General features: G+C 36.7%; 1 pseudogene; it reads right to left on the bottom strand.

Annotated features, from left to right (window-relative positions):
* The window catches only part of LOC125128671 (60S ribosomal protein L30-like), a 32,029-nt pseudogene extending 18,555 nt beyond the window's left edge, over positions 1–13,474 (bottom strand).
* Positions 13,475–20,553: the final 7,079 nt, after the last annotated feature.

Genomic DNA, 20,553 nt, shown 5'->3' on the forward strand with positions numbered 1-20,553 from the left:
TGCCAGTCTTGAGTTAATTTGACCCAGAGCTATTCTCCCCAGTTCTTCTGTTCTGTAACTCGTTTCAGGCAGGTTGACTCATGTAGGCTGTGCACCTCAAGCTCTCCTTTTGAAGAGTTAATGGTAAGCTTGCACAATGAGAATCACTGGCCAGAAATTTAAGGTAGCAGGAAGGTAGTAGAAAGGGAGAAAAAGCCTCAGGTGTACCATTTATGCCTGGAGCCTAAATGGCTCTAGCTCCTTATGGAGAAATGAGATGGTCCCACCTCCTACCAGATGACACCATCTCTGGAAATTCCTACATTGTCTCATCCATTTATTGCTTCCATTTAGGGATCAGTAGAGGCTCCCTAATATGGACAATCTCTGAATGTCTCTACTCTTCCCTTTACAACCTGTGTAGTTAATTTTTTGCATTAAATAATTCTGTTATAATTAGACTCTTTTCTTAGACTTCAACCGTATCAGATACTCAGTTCTCATCCAAATTTCTTCCCCTTCCTTGAAACTGCATAATGAAGTAAAAACAAAAGAGTATGTCATTGGAATGGAAAGAAACCATCTCAGCATGTGAGATGAAGAGAATTATGAGACGACATTTAAATATTTGAACACTGTATAGTGTTTGACGTAGGAATAGTCTTGTCCTGCCCCAAGGAAGTTATAGGTGATCAGAGTGCTCCTTTTCACATAGAATGACGGTGACTCCCAAGCTTCATCCCTCAGACTGAGGGCCTTTGAGAATTTTATCAGGGCAGAAACCATGTCTTTTTTGGTAACTCTTGCCAGTGAAAGGGGCCTTTGATGCTGTTACAGCGGAAGGAGATTTAACTTCTCTTCATCCCTGGGATATAATGTTAAAGATAATGATCCGCCCTGAGCGACGTTACAGGGGCCAAATGAGGGCAACATATGCCCAAAGCCAAGCTGGGGTTAGCACAGTGATTCTACTGAAAGAATGCTGGAGGCTGGGTCACAAAAGGAGATCACCACTGACTTTAAATGAGAACAAATTATGACATTTCCACATTTAAGATCTGTCTCTGAGACAAGAGAAAGAAAAGAAAGCAGCTGAGACTGCCTTTATTGTAACTGAAGTTGATGACGATGTTTCTGAATATATGGAAATACAGCATAAAAATGCTAGGTATGAACAAGATGGGAAGAGGACACTCTAAGAACAAAAAGCAGGTAAAAGCTAGTTCAGCAGTTTTATTTTTCTTCTGTCTGTGGCTTTTGTGGTAAATAAGATACGCTGAGCTAAGCAAGACATGTGCAACTTTCTACTCCTTAGACAGAGGGTCCACACTTTGTAGATGAAATGTACAGGGCTTTTCATTTTTGCAATGCCATGAAGCCAAAATGAGACAGAAGTAGATGGAATTTTGAAGACCAATGGCAAGAAATCAGATTTAAGCATCGTCAAGTATCATTTAGCATCCCTATTTTCATCACTGGAGAAATTTTAACAATTTATGCAAAAAATTATCTGGGCTGAGAAAGTAGATGAATAATGAATATTTTGTACCTCTGTTGATGAACTTATAAATAAAGCTAAGAATGGACATCCTATGAACCAGGGATAATAATACAAATATAACACAAATAGCAGAACAAGCCATGCTTGGTTGAGACTTTTTTTTGGCTGCACCCATGGCATGTGGAAGTTCTCAGCCAAGGGACTGAACCCACACCACAATTAAAAAAAAAAAAAAAACTTTTGTAATATTCTAGATGTACTTGTGGTGATGATTTCAAATATGGAATCACCTGAGTGTGATTTGTACTTTAATTCTTCTAGTTCTTAGATATTCATTAGCTATTCTTTCTAAGGCATTACTTTGCCACATTCTTTCTATTGTCATTCTTCCCATTCCTAAAATAGCATAGTCTCTTCTTGTAATATCATAACATTGTATTTTGAGACCTCTGAGTTACTTTATCATACTACTTCATGTTCTACCCTGTGGTACCATAGAATAAAAAAAAATAAAGCTATGATATTGCTATGATAGGTTTAAAACACTCCAAAAGGTTTAGGTCATGGTTATGTTATTTCAAAACATGAATATTTTATTGATTTCAAATTCCAGTTGTAATTTAACTGTTGCTTAAAAATGTAAGGCACATTTTATTCCACTCAATGAACTACCTATGTAGACATATGATCTATGATTTGTTGGTTGGAAGGTTTCAATTATAGTAAACATAATTATATTTCTTTCTGAAATAAACCTTCATTCTCTGGATACTTATATTTTGAATGAAAAGAAAATATTAAAACTTTGGGTTACTTTGGACATCTACTTTTCTCCATACTTTGTTATTTTGGCCTCATGATGGCGCCAAAGGGTAGGAAATTAGTTTTTGAATTCCCATTTACTTATTGAACTACAGTAAAAAAAATGAATAAAATCAGCAAATGACAGCCGAGTTTGCTAAACCTTGCATATAAGGAAGTTAAGGGATTTGGTGCAGTTTTGAGTATGCCCCTTTTGGTATAGATGTTCACAGTTCTCTCCTACTTTTCTTGGTGCAAGACATTTTCTCTCCTTTTCCTCAAAATACTTTTGTTCCCTTCTTTCTTGCAATTCATCTCTTCACTTGCAGCAACGAAAAGGTACTAATGAAAAAAACAAAACAAACAAAACAAACCCTGCTAGATCAAATCATAACAGTAAGTTTCTATCTGAATAAGTTTGAAAGATAGATAATTAGCAAATGGGCCAATAAGATGACTACTCTAAAGGAAATTACATCATACAATAGAAAAAAATACCCTTTGAGGTGATATCTCACTCATTTTCCAATTTCTTAGAGAACTGAAATTTAGACTCTAATTTAACACCATAATAATTCTTACTTAAGATTAATGGCAGCAATCTCAGCTGTTGTCTTAGATTTCTCATTGGTAGATGAGACTTAGTTAACGTGTGCATTCAAATGAATGCCGGACTATATGTGCACCTCCATATATCAAACCCGTGCTCTAGTTTCTGTTATAGTGTGACAGGGAATAAAATAAATGGAAGATGTGCTTTTTAAAATTTTTTTTCCCTTCAAAGATACTTGTAACCCAGCTCTAGTGAAAATATCACTATGTCTAAAAATATCTAATAATAATGGTAGGTAACTACTGGAAAGGCCTTGAATATTAGAAAATAAAAATAGTACAAAATGGCTTTCAGTTAAGAAAAAAGTTTTTCGTTAAGAAAAATGCTATATAATGAATTTTGTCCCCCTCAGTATGAAACAAAAACATATTTTAAGATGAGCAAATTACGTTTGGTTACACAACTTGTGTAACCCGCAATCGACTCTTTCAATCTATGAAATATAAAGATTTTTATGCGATAGATCTGTTTTCTCAATTTTCATAATCTTTGGGGTTGGAACAAACATCACAGAAATACATTATAACACAGCACTCGATCTTTTCTTTCTAGTACTTGCAGGAGTTGGGACCCTCTCAGGATGTTTTTTCTACGTCCTGTCTGTCTCTCTCTCCTCTGCCCACAATTAACCTTAGTAAAAGTGAAGAAATTCCCTGCTTCCTCAGAGACCTCTGGGTCAACTTGCTCAGACAGTGACCTCTGCTTTTATGTAATGAGTGTTGCTCTTTCAACTTTGCTCATACATTCTCTGCAGTAAATAAAACATTCATGCAGTTCCCACGTGGCTAAGCGGGTTAGGTGCTGTGCCTTGAGGGGCTGCTGTTGGCCCAGGTTTGATCCCTGGCTCAGGAACATCCATATGCCTTGGGTGTAGCATCCCTGACCCAGCAAAAATAAATAAATAAATAAATAAATAAATAAATAAATTAAATAAAATAAAATTAGGGAAATTTGTGAAAAATAGAACAAATCTTTGCTCCTGCTTTCTTATCAAATCCTGCACTTGTAAATGTACATGTTGTCACACTTCTAAAATCCCTGAAATCCTTGAGGCTGGGCTAGAGAACAATCCAAGAAGCATAACCTTGAGTCTCTCACTGTTCTGGATCAAGTCTGTCCCTTAAGTAGGTTTTCCCTTAAGAAAATTTCCTTCTCTCTATAGCTTAGTGCCTGAGTAGCTAAGGGAGCAGCCGTGTCCCTCAAAAGCCTTGAATACCTTCATTTTGGGGGATTGTGTGGTTTAGCTCTTAGCCCCTAAATCACCATATCTATGAGGCTTCTTGGCATTCTCTTTAAAATCAATCTTTAGCAAGATCATCCTGCCCAAGTATGAATATGCATGTATATATGGTTGTCTGAACTCTCTCTCTTTCTTCCTGTCTTTCTCTCTTTCTATCCTAACCCTATACACACATATAGACTGAATTGCATAGAGCACAATGAATTCCATGTTAGATATTGAAAAGGCACTTAAAAAATGGTAGAGTATCCATTAGTCCAGAATAAATGTGGAATTGTTCCAAGGATATATACCCACTACAAAGGCAAGGACTTTGAATGACCTTTTTCTGCTTGTCTGCTTAAATGATTTCTGTCATCTTCCGTCTAATGTCAATTCAGGAAATATTTAAACGTATAAAAGGATAATGTAGGTATCGATAATATTCCTTATAAATTTATTTTAATCATTTTATCTTTTGTTCCTGTTGTGTATCTTTTCTATTTTTTAAAATATAATGATTTTAATTTTTTTCCATTATAGCTGGTTTATAGTGTTCTCTCAATTTTCCACTGTACAGCATGGTAGGTAACCTGGTTATCCATACATGTATACATTCTTTTTTCTCACATTCTCATGCTCCATCATAAGTGACCAGACATAGTTCCCAGTGATACACAGCAGGATCTCATTGCTAATCCATCCCAAAGGCAATAGTCTGCATCTATTAACCCCAAGCACCCCATCCATCCCACTCCCTCCCCCTCCCCCTTTGCAATCACAAGTCTATTCTCCAAGTCCATGATTTTTTTTTCCTGTGGAAAGGTTCATTTGTGCCATATATTAGATTCCAGATATGTGATATCATATGGTATTTGTCTTTCTCTTCCTGACTTACTTCACTCAGGATGAGAGTATCTAGTTCCATCCATGTTGCTGCAAATGGCATTATTTTCTTTTTCATGGCCAAGTAGTATTCTGTTGTGTATATATACCACATCCTCCTAATCCAATCATCTGTCAATGGACATTTGGGTTGTTTCCATGTCTTGGCTGTTGTGAATTGTGCTGCAATGAACATATGGGTGCATGCGTCTTTTTCAAGGAAAATTTTGTCCAGATGTATGCCCAAGAGTGGGATTGCTAGGTCATATGTTAGCTCTATGTATAGTTTTCTAAGGTACCTCCATACTGTTCTCCATAGTGGTTGTACCAGCTTACATTCCCACCAACAGTGCAGGAGGGTTCTCTTTTCTCCACACCCCCTCCAGCATTTATTTGTGGACTTATTAATGATGGCCATTCTGACTGGTGTGAAGTGCTGTCTTGTGGTAGTTTTGATTTGCATTTCTCTAATAATCAGTGATGTTGAGTATTTTTTCATGTGCTTGTTGGCCATCTGTATATCTTCCTTGGAGAAATGTCTTTTCAGGTTTGCCATTTTTTCCATTGGGTTGTTGGCTTTTTTGCTGTTGAGTTGTATAAGTTGTTTGTATATTTTAGAGATTAAGCCCTTGTCAGTTGCATCATTTGAAACTATTTTCTCCCATTCTGTAAGTTGTCTTTTTGTTTTCTTTTGGGTTTCCTTTGCTGTGCAAAAGTTTGCCAGTTTGATTAAGTCCCATTGGTTTATTTTTGCTTTTATTTCAGTTGCTTTGGGAGACTGACCTGAGTAAACATTTGTAAGGTTGATGTCAGTGAATGTTTTGCCTGTGTTCTCTACCTAATCATTCTATCTTTATCAGCTTCTGGAAATGGAAAATTTTGCCTGATTACATTAAGTTACATAACTATAGAAACAAATGATAGATTTTTTTTTCTTTCTTTCTTTTTCTTTCTTTCTTTCTTTCTTTTTTTTTTTTTTTTGCTTTTTACAGCTGAGTGACTATGGAGATTCCCAAGCTAGGGTCAAATAGGAGCTCTAGCTGCCTGCCTATGCCACAGTCACAGCAACACAGGATCCAAGCTGTGTCTGTAACCTACACCACAACTTGTGGCGATGATGGATCCTTAACTCACTGATGGAGGTCAGGGATCGAAACTGAAACCTCATGGTTACAAGTTGGATTCATTTCTTTTTTCTTTCTTTTTTTTTTGGTCTTTTTGCCTTTTCTAGGGCTGCTTCCCATGGCATATGGAGGTTCCCAGGCTAGGGGTCTAATCAGAGCTGTAGCCACCGGCCTACGCCATAGCCACAGCAACATGGGATCCGAGCCATGTCTGCGACCTACACCACAGCTCACAGAAATGCCGGATCCTTAACCCACTGAGCAAGGCCAGGGATCAAACCTGCAACCTCATGGTTCCTAGTTAGATTCGTTAACCACTGTGCCACGACGGGAACTCCTGGATTCATTTCTGAGGTGCTGCAATGGGAACTCCAATAGGCATAGTTTTAAAAATTATTTTGCATAGACTCTCTTCTATGTGGACAAAATCATACATAGATTTTGGAATCTGAAATAGAAATAATACTGTTAATAAAGTTGGTGACTCTCATCTTCAGATGAACAGAACAAGGAACAGAGAGGTTAATACCTGAAGCTAGTTGATGGTGATGTTAGACTAGAATCTAGGACCACTAGGGAATTGTCAAGTATTTTTTGTTTTCGTCTACTTTTTCTTTTCTTCAGGAAAATAAAACCAACAAGTTTTATGAGCTGAAGAAAAAAAAGGGTCCTCATTTCAGAAAAAAAAATCTAATTTTGTATTACTCTAGATATGTGGATTTTTTTCCCTTCTAAAATTTTCATCCATCAAAGATGGAGAATACTAAGATCTGCTGTGTTTCTTATTGTTTTTATCAGTCCATACCTTTATCTATCATTCAGTATTAAATTTGTAATTATCGATTTATTGATTTATTTTAAGAAGTGCCTGAATAAATATTTTTTATTTCAATTCTAAAATGTGATATTGTTATGAGAAAGACAAGATTTTTATGTATATAGATATATACAGGTACATACATGTATATAGTACATGGATATACACAAAAATACATACATGTGTAAAACTTCTATTACTAACTACCTAATATTTGTAAAGTAGCTAGGACATTTAATATTTCCAAGTCTCCCAAAACAATATCTGGCATACTATAAGCATTACAGACATGCTTCCTTTGAGTTATAGTGATGTATTCTATAATTAGACAAACTAGATTTCAGATCTATGAAGAATAATAAAGACACACGGGCTTACTCTGCTTTTAAAAGTACAAATTTATTTTCTATACAAAAGGATTAAAAAAAGTCTCCACAATGGCTGTAACATTTCCGAAAACATTACATCCCTACCAGTCAGTAAATAATAAGTGCTAAATGAGTGGTATGGAAAATAAGTCTTGTGGAAGTTTAGAAGAAGGAAAGATTGCTTCCAGATGAAATGGTTAGGGAATGCTTTACAAGAGAAGCAGGATTTGGGCTGCACTTTGAAAAATGGGCAGGATTTGGAGAAACAGAGCAAGGAGGGTTGGGTTGAGAAGCGTTGTAACAGCAGTAAAGTGTAAAATCAGAGCTTAATTTTCATTTTTCTTTGCCTCAGGGTTGACCAGAGGAGATAAGTATATTTAAGCATGAAGCCAAGAGAAAAATCTTTCTCTCTTTCCCTGACTTTTGAACTCTCTCTCACTATCACCATATTTTTTCAAAACAAAGTTCCCTTTCTATTACAGGAAAATTCTCCTTTCTATTATACTTCCTTGGATAATAATATATATTCATATTCATTGCTTTAAAAATAACACATTCCCATTGTTATGATAAAATTTTATATTTATAATGTTGAAATGAAAGCAAGTGTCTGAGCGTGTATTCTTTAATACCTGAGCTTCTCTAGTCCATAAAGAAACAAGGAAGCTGTATTTCTTCTTTCTGTCAGAGTAGAGTAAAAAGTATCCTTACTCAAGCAAAGTAAAAATTAAAGTACAGTTGGGCATCAGAAGATGTTGCGCTTACCATATTTAATAAACTTCATGGAAATCTGGCCACAAGGGGGAGCTATGAAGATATTTCTCTCAGAAAACACAGCTCTACTCTCCATCTTCAAAAGGCTCTGTTACCTATATGATGTTCACTAGCAAGGGACACATTCTTGTAGATATTGACTAATGGAAGGTATGTGACAATTTAATCATTAGTAGTGTGTGTAATTCACAGAACCTTAACCTAAGGAAAAAGAAATTAGGAAGGGATGTCTGCTGAGAAAAAAAAAATTCTTAAATGCATGTCCATGCTGAAAAAAAAAATGATTGGAGGATTTTCTGCTGTTTAGGAGTATCTGAACCAGTGAGCCCCTCTATTACTGTTTGTAACAACAGTGTTGACTTAGTTTGTCTGCTAGAAGACTACCCCAGCTGCAAGGATATGGAGTAATTATAGTAGATTTGAATTATCTGTCAATGTAAATTCCTGAATTGGTTATATGTACAAATAAAAGTATTTTATTTCCTGCTTTATTTAGCCAAAGTTGCCTTGAAACATACTCAAGGTGAATTTTGGGTTAATATATGAAAAGAATGCCATAGCAAATACCAGATTGGTGGAAATTAGCTGGATTTCATTTTCTCTAAATAACGTAGCCTCATCTGTTAATATACACCAGGTCAATCAACAATATTTATTACACTCTTTTTGCGAGCAAAATCATGCGCTTGCATCACCTGAGGAGTTATTTAGATGTGATTAAAGCCTAGACTCTCAGCTGGACAAGCCCACAATGTTTGTGGCTCCACTTTGCACCCTAAAACTTGCATTTGCACCTGCAAAAGGCTGAAATGAATCTCAAGTCAGCACATGTGTGTTCCATTATTCATTTTTTATGAGCAGATGTGGGTGATGTGGGCAAAGTGCTAGATGCATCTTTAATTGAGAAAACCTGTGGAAAAGTTATCCCTAAATCTCTTCTAGGGAATTGACTCAGAACACGACACACCATGATTTGGAAACTACGAGTCAGACCCAAATGTTGACCAGACAACCTAAACTTGAACGTAGGCTGTCAGAAATGAATATTAAAGACATTAATCCTAAGATTTTCTTCCTTTCAAAAATTCTCTTTGAATATTGCTGTATCCATTAGGGTTTTTTTTTTTTTTTTTTTTTTTTTGGTTGTTATTTCAATGTTCACTTTAAAATAATATAAACCATCAAGATTAAAGACATAAGATCCAGTGGCATTCATTTATAGGAAAGTAAATTGGATCCCAAACTTATTTTTCCATGCTTCATTTACACAGGAACACTCTTGGAGTTGTGTAGTTTAAAGATATTTTGTTTCCTTTACACTTAACACATATCTGAATATTTGTTCTATAGAATATATTCCTCGAGTGCTAGCAATGAGGATTGGAGGTAAAAGTAAATGAGACACAAACTCTGACATAAAGAACTATGCCTCATTTTTTTTTTTTTTATCTTTTGTCTTTTTAGGAGGAGGTTCCCAGGCTAGGGGTCTAATTGGAGCTGTTGCTGCTGGCCTACTCGAGAGCCACAGCAATGCCAGATCCAAGCCATGTCTGTGACCTACACTGCAGCTCACCACAAGGCCAGATCCTCAACCCGCTGAGCGAGGCCAGGGATCGAACCCGCAACCTCATGGTTCCTAGTCGGATTCATTGCCTCTGTGCCAAGACGGGAACTCCCAGAACTATGCGGTTTTTTAAATTTTATTTTCTTGTTTGTTTTTTTGTCTTTTCTAGGGCTGCTCCTGCGGCATATGGAGGTTCCCAGGCTAGGGGTCTAATTGGAGCTGTAGCCGCCGGCCTACGCCAGAGCCACAGCAATGCGGGATCTGAGCCACGTCTGCAACCTACACCATAGCTCACAGCAACGCCAGGTCCTTAACCCACTGAGAAAGGCCAGGGATCGAACTTGCAACCTCCTGGTTCCTAGTCGGATTCGTTAACCACTGAGCCACAATGGGAACTCCCAGAACTATGCGTTTTTAAAAGCAGTTTCCAGGAGTTCCCATCATAGCTCATCAGAAATGATTCTGAATAGTATCCATGAGGACGCAGGTTCAATCCCTGGCCTTTCTCAATGGTTTGAGGATCTGGCTTTGTCGTGAGCTATGGTGTAGGTCACAGATGTTGCTCAGATCCCACGTTGCTGTGGCTGTGGTGTATGCCAGTGGCTACAGCTCCAATTTGACCTCTAGTCTGGGAACCACCATTTGCCATGGGTGCTGCCCTAAGAAGACAAAAAAACAAACAAATAAACCAACAAACAAAAATCCAAAACACAGTTTATATGAGTTTCCTGGTGGCATGGTGGGTTAAGGAACTGGTGTTGTCACTGCAGTGGCTCAGGCCTCTCCTGTGGTGTGAGTTTGATCCTTAGGCTGTGAATTTCTGCATGCTGCAAGTGCAGCCAAATTTAAAAAAAAAGAAAAAAAGAAAAAAAAAGAAAAAAAAGCACAATTTATAAAGCTTAACTATTACAGAAATTATCATAATGATGTAGTTCATGATCGGATCAAATCAACTGGTATATGCAATTGAAAATTAGACTGATTGCTCCCCCCAAACTGCTACCTCTAAACAAGCCATTGAAAATGTTAGCATTAGAGAAATTAGAGGAATTAGTCCTTAAGATATTTGTAATACAATGAGGGAGAACAAAGTGTTTAGTAGCAGAATAAAATGGTGGAAAACAATAGGTAAAGTACCTACCTCAGCCCTAGGGAATTGGTGACAGAATATGACATCCACAATTAGACCTGAAATATGAGAGCTGAAAGGCAGTTTGGAGAAGGAATGGATTGGGGATCTAGCTAGAGAAAGAAGCATATGAAAGATACTAGATGGGAACTTTGAAGAACAGCTAGGAAATGTGTCATATTCAAGCGCAGAAAAAGAAATAGTAGGGAAAATGAAATTGAGAGAATAATCACAGTTAGTATTTTTTTCTATTACTATGTGCCAGACAGTATTCTAAGAGTATTAGTCTTCACCGTAATCATATGAAAATATAGCCTCATTTTGAAAATGAGAATTTTGAGGCCTAGAGGAATTATGTACTTGCCTAAGACCCCCAGCTATCAGATGACAGAATTCAAACTGAGGCTCCAGGCTCCATCTTCTTAACCACTGTACTGTGTGGCTGCAAAGGAATAACTTGAGATATGTTGAGGATTTCGTGCCTTATCTATAGAGCATTTGGCAACCACTGAGCAGTTCAAGGTCTTGAATTTTAGCAAAATAATACAAATAATAAAGAGTGAGTAAAATATTGGAGGGAAATGATTCTATAATCAGGAAGAACATCCAGAAGGCTGTGTTTGGTTTGGTTTTTCGGTTTTATTTTTTATTTATTTTTTTTGTTTTTGTTTTTGGTCTTTTTAGGGCCAAAGTTGCCGCATATGGAAGTTCCCAGGCTAGGGGTCCAGTCGGAGCTGCAGCTACTAGCTTATGCTACAGTCACAGCAATGTGGGATCTGAGACACATCTGAGACCTATACCACAGCTCATGGCAACACCAGATCCTTAACCCACTGAGCAAGGCCAGGGAATGAACCCACAACCTCATGGATCCTAGTCAGATTTGTTTTTGCTGCACCACAATGGGGACTCCCTGGAAAAAAATATTTTTATGGAAAACATTGGGAATGACTTGGTAAGAGGATAAAAATGGAGGAAGTGGTAAGGATGAGATAGTTACTAAAAGGGCCTGAAATTGTTGCAACGGGCACAATATGGGAGCAAAGCATGGATATGAAAAGAAACAAGGTTGTGCTGGGCTCCGTGGTGGTACACAAGGAACACTTTATAGGAAAGTTTGATGATGCAAGACTCAGCATTGTCTCCTTCCATGAGCCATGCTCTTTGAGCTGAAGATCTTACGGGTTATTTCTACCTAAAATGGGGCAACTTCATTGACCAAACTTTCAGTTTGGAGCTCCATGTTACACTGCTGCCTTATTTGTATTCTCACCTCCCATCTTTTAAATCCTAATTTCCTCTTTCTGTTACTTGAATATATCTCCTTCTACATCCTATTCATCTGATTATACATTTATCTGTGTATGCCTTTATAGGTAGAGAACAATTTTTTAGTGTTTGTGTGTTTCTTCTTTCTATCTTCCTAACACTTCAAAAGTCTTGCATGTAAAAGGCATTTGAAAATTGTTAAATATATAGTAGAAAAATGTAGTGTCTTAATTTTATAGTCACTTTGTAGAGTGGATGGATCCAGATAATAAATAGGGGGTTCTTTTGTTTGCCGCCCTCTTGTCAACTTGAAGACAGTATAAATTATGACTATGGGATGCAATGTATTGGAGGAGATGAATTAATCCACATTTTGAAAGAAAGGCATAAAAAGGCCAAAGTAGAAGTGGAGCATGTTGGGAGATGGGAGAAGAGAAGGTGCAGGGGAAGCCTTTGAAAGAGAGAGGAACTGGATGCTGTGGGCCCAACTTGGAAAGAAAACAGGAACTTGGAAGGAAAGGTTTATGCCCTGAGATATGGAAATGCCTTCTACTAATTCTTTTAATAATATTTAAGAAAATACCTACTTCTGAGAAGAATCTAGTAGAGATTAGTTGGAATGGTGATGAATGAGGAGAATAACTGAGTCCTGGTCATGGAGGCAAGAACAGAAACTTCCCATAAGGTGTAGCTGCATTAGTTAGAAAGGTAGGACGGGAGGTATGGAGATAGAATCAGATCTGCAGGGAGGCAAGCATAGTCCCTCTCTCTTTTAAGACAAAGAGTCCACAAAAGGGAAGACAATGGGTTTTTACCACTATGGTGAAACACCAGTGTAGCCAGACAAGGTGAAGAAATAGGGGTAATGAAAGATGCAATCTCAATCCTTTGCCTAGGCAGGCCAGAATGGGGCCGGGGCGTTATAGTACATGGAGACAGCCGTATAGCTCTGGTCCTACCTTTTAAACTTTATGAGAATCAGTGTACACAAAGTATCAAATTTGAGATACTGAAAGATTAAATATAATAACACAAGAATGAAAAACATAGATACTTAGAACACAGCAAATGCTTACATAATGTTTATTTCTTTTCCTGAAACTTCAACTTTTCAGACATCTGCTAAAATTTCTATTCATGTTCAGATAGTGAGATGGAAGAATGATGGGACCTACTGTCAACCTAACTTTGAAAACAAATTAAGAAATTTTTTTTAATATGAGAATAATGAGGACTTTGTGAGAAGTGCTGCATCACCTTAAAGTTTCCAATTGTTAGTGAATATAATTTTTAATCATTATCAGACATGGTAAAAATACTATAAAAATCAAGTGAAAATTCTTCAATGGGAAGTAGTTCCCAGGTAGTGTAAGCCTGGTGTTGTGGTCCAGGTACTAGATCATCATCATCATCATCAATCATCATCGTCATCATCATCTCATTGCTCTTTGGCAATGTCTTTAAAATTACTACTTCTGCAATCTCTGATTTTTAGCTTCCAGGGTGGAAAAAGATTGTTCTAGTTCCTTCAAACCTATTTCGATAACACTACATAGCACTCAGCTACAATTTAAGAAATACAGAAATTGCAGTTTTGTTCCCTTCCTCTTTGCTGCCATCAAAGCTCACCTTTGCTGAAACTTCCGGCACCTGCAGTTTCTTCACTGGCCACAAGGAGGTATCCATTGTCAGAGATTAGGGTGCAATCACAATCACAGAACACATCTGTCCCACTTTAATGGTCCTTTTATCTATCTCCCCTGGGACTAATAGGATTAGAAACTAGATTGAACTCCATAGAGCTCATCCTATCTACACAGTTCCTTCCAGGAAACAGTTTTATTTCCATTTCCAGACAGCCAGGGTAGTAGAAGATGATTCGACTTAAGTCATATCATCTCTAAGCGTCCACCATAACAGATTTGATCCCACTGCTTGACCCTCTAAAAGGGAGGATGAGTTAAGAAGACTAGGAGCCTCCAAAAAGGAATATCAGACTCCACAGTTGCAAGTGATCCAAATGAAAGAAAAAACAGGGAAGATAATATATCGAGATAGATATGGCTGCATAGATAGCAATTTAGTAAAACATGATTTTTTAAAAAAATGGGTAGAAAAGATGGACTGGGTGATATTTAACTAAGAATGTATATTAGAGTGACACAGAATGATATGTGATGTGCAATGAATGCTGAAATCTGCATTGGGAAAAAAAGCTTGGTAAGGATTAAGGTGTAATTACGTAGTAAATCCGCAGGTACAATATAAAGAGCTAAGGAAAGTAGACATGCTTAACTATTGCCATTTCTTTTTCATACACCAAAGGAAATAGGTTTTAGATGAAGAAGTAAGCATTGATGTGAAATCATGGTTGAGTGAAAAGACTAAGACAATTTAGCAGCTCTTCCAATCAGAATAATTGGAGCTCAGCTATTATAATATTATGAGAACTTGTGTGTATACTTGAAATTTTCTGCGATCTCTAAAGATTCAGTGGAACTAAAAAAAAAATGTAAAAAGACAGGAGACAGGCACCTACTGTCTCCATTTTCACTGAGGCAAAGCTGGAAGCTGCAATGTAAATCAATAAGTTATGGCTTCAGTATTGGATAAAATTCTAAAATGTCTTATCATATAGATAATCTGTAAGAATATTTAAGATTTAGAATTAGAACAATACTAGCTTAAATTCATCATATGCTATATGTTAGGTTGGCCTCAATATTTCGATAAATTAGGTAGATGAAATTCAAGAAATGTACAGAAATAATTTTCAGATTTTAGTGAGGAATCTAAGTTTTTGATTACACCCCTTGAAGGAAATGGAGAAATGAGGTCTCTGTGATAGAAAACAACATAATTTTGTAAATTTTTACTCTTTTGAAAAATTTACATAGCATGAGCTAAGTCACAAGTGTCTTGAAGAAAATGGGTTTTTTTTTTTTTGGCTTTTTAGGGCCACACCTATGGTGGAAGTTCCCAGGCTAGGAGTGAATTGGAGGTGTAGCTGTTGACCTACACCATGGCTCACAGCAACACCAGACCCTTTACTCACTGAGTGAGGCCGAGGATTGAATCCACATCCTCATGGATACTAGTCAGGTTCATTACCTGCTAAACCACAATGGGAACTCACAAGTATCTCTTATTAATCTTGATACACCAGCATGGAGCACATTGTAGATAAAATAAAAGTTAGTGTAGAGTTCTCTTGTGGCTCAGCAGGTTAAGTATTCAGTGTTGTCACTGCAGCGGCTTGGGTTGCTTCTGTGGCGTGGGTTCCAACCCTGGCCCAGGAAATTCCACATGCCCTGGGACTGGCCAAAAAAACCCCTAAAAATAATAAATAAATAAAATAAAAATAATGTCATTTAAAAAAAAAGTATCTTACTGAGTGATGGAATGAATATTGAATAGATCCATTCAATATTAGCTGATTGTTTAAGCACTTTTGTGTTCTAAAAGAAATATCATAGGGTGGTTTTGGTTAAGGTGCCATGGACACTTCTGGCTAAATACTTGTTGGCAGTGATAAAGTTGGCTCTGAATGTACTTTTTATTTAGAAATTTACTATTGATTACTATCAGACTGAGACTTGTGTCAAGATTGTAGATAATTATACCTATAATGCCCAAAAAGTAGGAGATCAGTGATTGACATGCTCTTTTAAAGTTTTTTGAATGTGCCCAGATTGTTTGCAGAACTACCCACATCATAAAAAACTGGGAGTATTGGAGGCATTGTCTCTAGATCTGCAGTTATTTTCTGTATGTGATATGGTGACTAACTTGATGTTGTATATTTAATGAGCTTGAAATACTTTAACTTAATATATCTAGTTTCATTTTGCAATGAGCAAGGAAACTTTAACCTTACAATAAATGGATCAGAGTTGGCAAGAATTGTGCTAGAGAGTTTTGTGATGCAGATTTCAGCTAATGGACCATGTAATTAAGATGACCAATTGCTAATGCAGTTGGAGAAATTCCAAGAACTCTGATATGAAGCTTACCAATTACAGTGCATTTCCCACTACTATCCAAGAGGATTAATAATTCTTTTCATTGGCTTTATTGAAATTCTTCAACAAATTTAAGAATATTTCAGTTCATAATGGAAGAAATAGTATTATATCTTCTTGTACAGTAAAATACAGGAAATGAGAGAGGCATAGCTCATCTTTAAGTATCTATAATAGTTCTATCTAGTACTTCTTTATGTAATAGTACTTTTATTATTGTATTTTATCTCACTAATATTGAGTGTATATAAATTAATTCACAATATATTGATTTTTTTTGTCAAGGATTAATAAATAATCCATACAGAGGTGAAAGCCAGGAGATAATATACATAGATGAGTCATATTTTTTGGATATACAGAGTCAGTAAGGAATAAGGACATGGAATTCCCATCGTGGCGCAGTGGTTAACGAATCCGACTAGGAACCATGAAGTTGCGGGTTCGGTCCCTGCCCTTGCTCAGTGGGTTAAGGATCCGGCGTTGCCGTGAGCTGTGGTGTAGGTTGCAGATGCCGCTCGGATCCAGCGTTGCTGTGTCTCTGGCGTAGGCCGGTGGCTGCAGCTCCGATTTGACCCCTAGCCTGGGAACCTCCATATGCCGCGGGAGCGGCCCAAGAAATAGCAAAAAGACAAAAAAAAAAAAAAAAGGAATAAGGACATTTTCTCATAATTATAATTAGAGCGTTTTCTTTATTTTCACTGTTAGATTTTTCCTAGGTGTTCAATAAGTGTTTATTGAAAAAGATTGACTCATCAACAACACAGTCAAAGTAAAATTTTATTTTGAAAGGAACAGTTCCATTATTGACCTAAACATAAGTGATTTAAATTTCCAATGCTAAGCATTGCATATGATATTTAATTTTGAGTCAATGTATGTTAAAGAATGCATAAGTAAAACTTCTACTCTGCAGTTAGCTGTAATTGGAAGTTATTTGTTTTGGCAATATTTTATTACTCTAACAGAAGTTTGAAACATGTATAGAGTAGCAATATTTATAATATGTGGGTCGTTAGAACTTGGCTGTTTGTTTTATATTATTCTCCTTATTTCGCTATATGTTTAAAGCATTTAGAAATTTAAAAATATTTAGTTATTTCTTATTTTGGTGTTTTTCTTCAATCTGAACAATTCTATAATTTTATTAAATGAATATTTTTGTATTCAGAAATTCTGAAAGATGGGAATATAATTATGTAAAAATATACATAGTTTTATTTCTTTTAAGCTCTTCCTCTGAAAAACATATAGGCATGGACTAAGCTAAAATAAATATATTTTTAAACTCATAGCTGAGTCCTCAAGAAAGTAAAGGAAATCTTTAAGTACCTTCTTTTCCCCCAATAACACAGAAGGCTTTAAAAGTTTGAAGTCAAAATTGCAAGCCAGAATGGAGTCTGGGGCATTTCTTGGGGCATAGAGAGGAAAAACATGTTGATGCAGCAACCTGGAATTTTAGGGAATAGCTAAATTGGGATGAAGATATTAGGTTTGGGCCAATGGAAGTGGAAAAAGTCAGAGAGAAGAATTAAAAAAAAAAAAGTTTCTCCAAAGGGAAAGGTATAGCCTCAGTGAAAGGAAATGGAAAGGGACATGAAAATCTGTTTTGGCCAAAGCTACACAGAAGGATCAAATGGCTTTTTAGAATGTGTGCCCTAGGTTCACCTCACATCAATCTAGAGTTCTACTTTATACTACCTGTTATATACTACTGGTTGGGGAAGCTGGAAGACAATGTGAGATTAAATTAATCGTAACCCCGGTTTGTTGAGATGACTTGTCTCCAGCAGAAGTCTATAAGAATCCTGTCTGGAGGGAATCGGCCTTAAATCAGGACACTAATTTTCTTCTAGAGACTAAATTCAATCAAATATCAACACATAACCAAAAAACTCCACACATTTTCAAATATATGCAGGAGAAAACAACCATCAGCAAACTTAAATTCCAGGGACATCAGACATTGAAATTATTGCTTATGGAATAAAAAATTAGAAAGGATAAAATATAAATTTAAAAAATGATCAAAGAGGAGTTTCCATCAAGGCGCAGTAGTTAACGAATCCGATTGGGAAACATGAGCTTGTGGGTTCGATCCCTGGCCTCGCTCAGTGGGTTAAGGATCCAGCGTTGCCATGAGCTGTGGTGTGGGTTGCAGACACGGCTCGGATCCAGCGTTGCTGTGGCTCTGGCGTAGGCCAGTGGCTGCGGCTCCGATTGGACCCCTAACCTGGGAATTCCCATATGCCACGGGAGCAGCTCTAGAAAAGGCAAAAAGACAGGAAAAAAATAAAATAAAATAAATAAATCATGATCAAAGAATAAGAGGATACAAAAAATAACCAAATAAAAAAATGAATTTAAATTAGTATTAGTCAGTATGGGCTACACTGTGCCACGGCAAAGTGCAACACTGACCATAAAAGCTACTTTAAAATTTTTTTTTTTTTTTTTGGCTGCACCCGTTGCATATGGAAGTTCCTGGGCCAGGGATTAAATGCACACCACAGCAGCAACCCGAGCTGCTGCAGTGATGAAGCTGGATCCTTAACCCACTGCAAAAAAGGACTTCTAGAATATATTTTATTTGTATTTTTCCCTCTAGTTTGTTGAGATATGATTAACATATAACACTGTACAAGTTTAAGGTGTACAGAAAAATGACTTGACTTACATACATCATGAAATAATATCCATAAGAAGTTTAGTAAACATCTATCATCTTATACAGATATAAATTGAAGAAATAGAATTTTTTTTCCTTGTGATGAGAACTCTCAAGATTACTGTCTTAACTTCCATATACAGCATAGAGCAGTGTTAATTATATTTATCATGTTGTACATTACACTTCTAGTACTTATTTTTCTTACAAATGGGAGTTTGTACCCTTTGACTGCCTTCTTCCAATTCCCCCTCCCCCACCCCATCTCTGGTAACCACAGATCTGATTTTTCTATGAGTTTTTTTTGTTTGTTTCTGAAGTGTAATTGACCTACAAGACTATGTTAGTTTCTGTTACATAATAGTAATTCAATATTTGTGTACATTACAAAATGATCACCCAGACCATCTAGTTACTATGTCACCATAGACAAATATTATATAATTATTAACTATAATGTTTCCACTGTACATTTCAGAGGGGAGGGGCTGGGAGAGGAAAGAAATAGCTGAGGGAGTTTAAGAGGTACACACTTCCTGTTGCAAAATAAATGAGTCATGGGTAACACATGTTACTTTTGTTCCTTTCAAGTTTGCCAAGGACCAGGTGAGTCACCATGGTAACTGTCTTCTATGTAGCAACTTAGATATCCAGGTTGATTGAAGGTCATGGCTCTTCCATTTCAGTATAAGGTCCTTTTTTGGCTAAGGCCAAGGGATAGCTGAAGGGCAGCAGAGAGACTTATCTGAGGTTCTTCTTGGAATTGACTTACAGAATGGGAGCTGAGAAATGTGTGGAAACATGGAGAAAAAAATTTTCTAGAACTGAAAAATTTAATAATTTAAATCAAAACTTCAACTTGGAGTTCCTGTCGTGGTGCAGTGGTTAACGAATCCGACTAGGAACCATGAGGTTGCGGGTTCGGTCCCTGCCCTTGCTCAGTGGGTTAACGATCCGGCATTGCCGTGAGCTGTGGTGTAGGTTGCAGATGCGGCTCGGATCCCGTGTTGCTGTGGCTCTGGTGTAGGCCGGTGGCTGCAGCTCCGATTGGACCCCTAGCCTGGGAACCTCCATATGCCGCAGGAGCGGCCCAAGAAATAGCAAAAAGACACACACACACAAAAAAAACTTCAACTGATGGGTTAAATGTAAGGTAGCAGGAAAGATAAATCATACGCTGAAACACAGATTATAAACTAATGATAATAAGTTATTATGCACGAATGAATAATAAATATAATAAGTAAACACAACTAGGATACTAGGATATAGAAAACCTTAAAAACAGCTTAAGTGGCATACAAAAAGAGAATAAGAAGACCAAACATACGTCTGATTAGAGTTTTAAAAGGAGATTAGAGGATATGGAGAGGAAACATTAATATTTTTTGAGAATTCATGAAAGATACATTGTCAAATTTAAAAAACATCACATGAGCTAAGCAGGATAAATATATAGAAATCTCTATTTAGTCACTACAGTGAAATCACAGAACAGTAAAGACAAAGACTCATTGTAAAAGCCACCAGAAAAAAAAAGTCATATATAACAATTAGGCTGAAATTGAAATTCTCAACATAAAAAGGCAAAAGAAACTTCATGTATGGAGAAACAGAACCAATAGTGAAATAAGAGGGAAGAGGGAAGGATACAACCCTTAAAGTATGACATACTCATTGAGGATTAAAAAAAAAAAAAAATGGTTAGAACCAACTAGATACAAGATGGCAGATGATTTGACTTCAAGTAGACCTTGAGCTTCATTATAAACTTATTGTAATACATTAACATGCTAACTGACATGCCCATAGGTGCCATG

This window comes from Phacochoerus africanus, chromosome 6 (genome assembly GCF_016906955.1).
Source record: "Phacochoerus africanus isolate WHEZ1 chromosome 6, ROS_Pafr_v1, whole genome shotgun sequence".
Classification (NCBI taxonomy): domain Eukaryota; kingdom Metazoa; phylum Chordata; class Mammalia; order Artiodactyla; family Suidae; genus Phacochoerus; species Phacochoerus africanus.